General features: G+C 46.5%; 1 protein-coding gene across 1 annotated transcript in view; it reads left to right on the top strand.

Moving 5' to 3' along the window:
* Positions 1-6: 6 nt before the first annotated feature.
* The window catches only part of SERTM1 (serine rich and transmembrane domain containing 1), a 14277-nt gene continuing 10317 nt past the window's right edge, over positions 7-3966 (top strand). The window contains exon 1 of the mRNA XM_017731315.1: positions 7-136. The gene's annotated coding sequence lies outside the window, so the exon portion shown is untranslated. The remainder of the gene's footprint in view (positions 137-3966) is intronic.

Below are 3966 nucleotides of genomic sequence, written 5' to 3'. Positions count from 1 at the left end.
TGGGAAGCTGCTGTGCGCCCTGGAACAGGTCCCGCCGTGCCTCGCCCGTGCTGCTGCTCCGAGGGGGCATCTTCAGCGGTTTGCCTGTCCTGTGCTGTAACCAGGGGCGTTCGATTTTCACAAGCGTTTAACCGAGGTACGTGTTTTTTGGCCTGTGCTTGATCGTTCACAAACGTAATTTGGAAAGAACCTGTTTTTAGTCTCACTCACTTCGCGGGTTGTCAGAGTGCTTGAATTGAACGAACGCTTCTTGGGTTTGGAGAAATTGCTTTCGGCAGAGGCAAAAAGGGGAACGCTCTCGGAGAGCGTGGGGACAGCACGGGGCCGCACAGCTTCTGGAAGGAGGGATGCGGAGAGAAGGGAGGCACGGGCTGGTTTCTTTTGCTGAAAGATGCTGCAGCCCAGGGGTGTGATAGTGCAGACCATTGGGTCATCACTGTGCAAGCAAATTCTTGGCTCAGCGGGCATAAGCACACACTGGAACCCGTGTGCTCTTTCACATTGTTTGCGGAAAGATGACGAGGAAAGAATTGCTCCCTCTGCAAATAAATTGTAGCATGCCTATCCAATGTAGCTGGAGAAGAGCTGAGCTTAGACAGCACAGCGTGGAAAAAAACCCAGGATGGATGCACAAAACTGTGCCCTTTGCAAACACTTTATGTCTGCCTAAAAGCTGCAGGCTGTTTCAACATCATCTTGCTAGATGTAATAAAGTTTGGAACAGAAATCAAGTGAAGCAAACTCTTCCTACCCTTGCAAATGCTAAACAGTTAGAGGAAAATTGCAAAAATAGTGGTAAAGGGCTGACAATTTGCCACGCTGATTAACATTTATATAAGCAAAGACAATTAGGAATGCATTCTAGCTATTATTAAATTTAATTCTTAGCTAATTATAGCAGAATGGGAGAAAGATGAATAGGAGAAATGTGTAAAATCTGGACCATATAAGATGCATATAGTGCTGGCAGTTTTATTTTGATAAGGGATCCAGCTGGAGTGTCAATGTCTGTTTCCTTGGAATTTTGCTTTTTACAGTCATTTTGGACCCACTCTAACTTTCCTGTGCCTGAACAGACCAAAACAAAAGGCAACGTGAAACCAACCAGCTGCCTTCTCTCTGCTGTTATGCCTAGAAGGGCTTGTTCCCCTTAGGGATGGCTGCTGGTTGTAGCTGTGTACTGGTTGCCTTTTTTTCCCCACCTCTTCCTCGGACTGGGTCATCCCTGTCACCCAAGGTGGGGGAAGGAGAGGCACCCCTGCCTCCCTCGTGTTTCCCCAGCTCTCCTGTGCTCTGGTGCACAGGCTGGCCTGCCTGCAGACTGCTACTTGCTCTATCCAGTACCTGTGCTTTGCTGTCAACAGGATACATACTGGAGGACCTGGAACTGCTGGGGAAGGGGTCTTGGGCTATTTCAGCATCCAGGTCTAATCTAGTACTATCACCATGTATGTGTTTGAATATATTTGGCTTGGGAAGTTATTGCCATGAACACTTTGTTAACCTTTTCAGATGTAAAAGGCTGAACTGGGATAGCTCACCTCTGCCAAGTGTGTCTGTTCATAATTGGGTCTTACTGGTGCAGTGCAAATTATAAGTTGTATTCTGTAAATTCCCCATCAGAGGCAGGAAGCAACGGAGCCTTTCCTCCTTGCATCCCATCTATGCAGAAGCAGAAGAGGAATTATCTCAACAACAGAGTACATTCAGAAGTTGCTGAAAAATCCAATGTTTCTGATAGGTCTGAGACTTGGAATCTAAATACTAAAAAGTCGATATATTTTCTCCTCTACCTGCTGCACTCTTTTGCAAGCACTCCTCCCCCTGTGTCTTCATGACTGTGGTTGCCTCCTTTTCCGGGCTTGTGCAGAGGAAATCCTGTTACGACATAGTCGATCCATGGCACTGCTGCAAAACCCACCTCTTAGCCTGCCACTTTGTCTGCATCTCCCCTCTTTGTCCTTCTGCTGCTCCCTTTCCCCCTGCATCGGACATGTCAGCCACAGGCTTTCACTGTCCTTGACAGTCTCCCCGTACATGATGTACCAACTCTCCTGCTTTCCCAAGACATACCCCTAGGCTTTGATCAGCCTATGCTCTCAGCATCTTCCTCAAGCCATCATTGTATTTCTCTGAGCTCCACCTTGTGCTTAGTTGTAGCTTCATATAGGCACCTTGTCCATCATTCCTTTATTTTCCTTGGAATGTCCCAGCACACTCGCTTTGGTTCAATGCCTTCAGCAGCCCTCTGGTGAGATGCTAAGACAAGCCCTCACCCGTGCTGCCACCATCCCCGCCACTGGAATTACTCTTGCTCTGGATTTGAGCACAACAGTGTCCTCTAAAGCTAGGACATCTGAGAGTCAGTTGTTGAAGCGATCACTCTATCTAGCGCCAGCAGAAGCTCTTCTTCCATAGCGTACATTATCCTCACTTCCTCTTTTTTGGCATTTCAGGTGCAACCCTGCCCCCTTATGCTTGCACGGCACAGCGTGGCTCGCTGCAACTCCCTTTGCAATCGTGTTGTTTCTTTGCCTAAGTTGTTGCAGGCTGTTTTGCGAACAGGGACTGTATGTGAATATTAGGCACACAAATATGCCACGGTTTCTTTGTCGAGGGAGGGCATGCATGCAGCCTGTGTCGGTAAAATAAGCAATGGTGTGAGGATAGGGATCTTCTCTGTTACAGCAGTGGGGGGAAACAGAGAATCAAAGGCAAAGGCTGTTTTCTTACTTTTCTTGCTAAAGCATGCTGAGGTATCCGAGTTGGGAAGCAGAGTTACAGTGAGTGGAGTTACTGTGATAGCACATCTGTGCCTAAAACTCCCTTGAAGTGTACAGTATGTAGCTGGTGCTGCATCTGTGTTTTTTTTGGAGAGAAAAAAAATCTGAAAATGATGTATTAACAGAAATTTCTGTTGAACCAAGTGTAAAAAATTTTGTCCTAGCTTTATATTGTGACAAGATTCCTAAGAAGGTTGAAATGAAATCTGCTTGACATTTTTGGGTGTGATATGGATTTATAAAATTTGCGATTTATAAAATGTGTGATTTATACAAGTTGTTTTTATAAAATATATTGAAATCAGTATGTCAGCTGAATTTTGCAATAGAAAAATGTTTTCTTATTGTTCAGGACTCTGCTTCCTGGGTCACAGCTTCGTTAGTTAAGGACTAGTAACCTCACTGACTAGCAAAGTTATAGGGCACTTACTGTTCAGCAGAGCTCCTTGCTGAAGTCTGCCCAGAGGTCTGCCAATACAGGAGTGGATGTGCCCCCATGGAGTGTGGAAGGCGGAGGCTCTCAGGTGTGTGCAGCCACGGCATTGGCATCGGGCCGGATGCTGTGCTGCAGCACTGGGAGAGACAATAGACACTTGAGGTCCATTCAGTTCCAGATTTAGCCATACTTTCTCCTAAAACTCTATTCCTTGTAGATGAAGGGGATATGTTTAATATTTTTGAGGGGTTTTCCCCGTTTACCTGGAGCTGAACCTGAGGGTCTAAGCACTGAAAGTTTTTTGTTTCACACATGAATGTGATGGAAAATGAAAGCAAGCTCTGATAACAAGGACTGCTTGCCCTGGGGCTTGATATTTTAACTGGTAGGCTTTGGTCTGAGTCAATGATGTGCAGGAGCTGAAGCACTGCCCCATGAGAAGTGTGGTGGCTTCAGGAAGGGCGAAGACAGTGCACAGCCCTCCACTGCACTGGCCATTTGGCCCCAGCTTTGGAGTCCAGTGCTGGTCTGCTTGTGGCAAATACAAAAGGTGGTTATCAGGAGCCCATGTGAAGAGTCAGGCGTGAGGTAGCAAAGCTTGATTAACTTTTGTTTGTTCTGAGATTAATTACATCACCACTATGCCCCACACACACATGCTGGATGGCATCTCCTGAGAAGCTTATCAGTAGTGTTAGTGGGATGGTCAACACAGGCATTTGCAGCGTCCAAAAGAGGGGGTAGCAG

Source organism: Corvus brachyrhynchos, unplaced genomic scaffold (genome assembly GCF_000691975.1).
Source record: "Corvus brachyrhynchos isolate BGI_N302 unplaced genomic scaffold, ASM69197v1 scaffold103, whole genome shotgun sequence".
Lineage (NCBI taxonomy): Eukaryota > Metazoa > Chordata > Aves > Passeriformes > Corvidae > Corvus > Corvus brachyrhynchos.
Note: the sequence above shows the minus strand (reverse complement) of the source record. Positions and strands in the feature narration are given on the sequence as shown.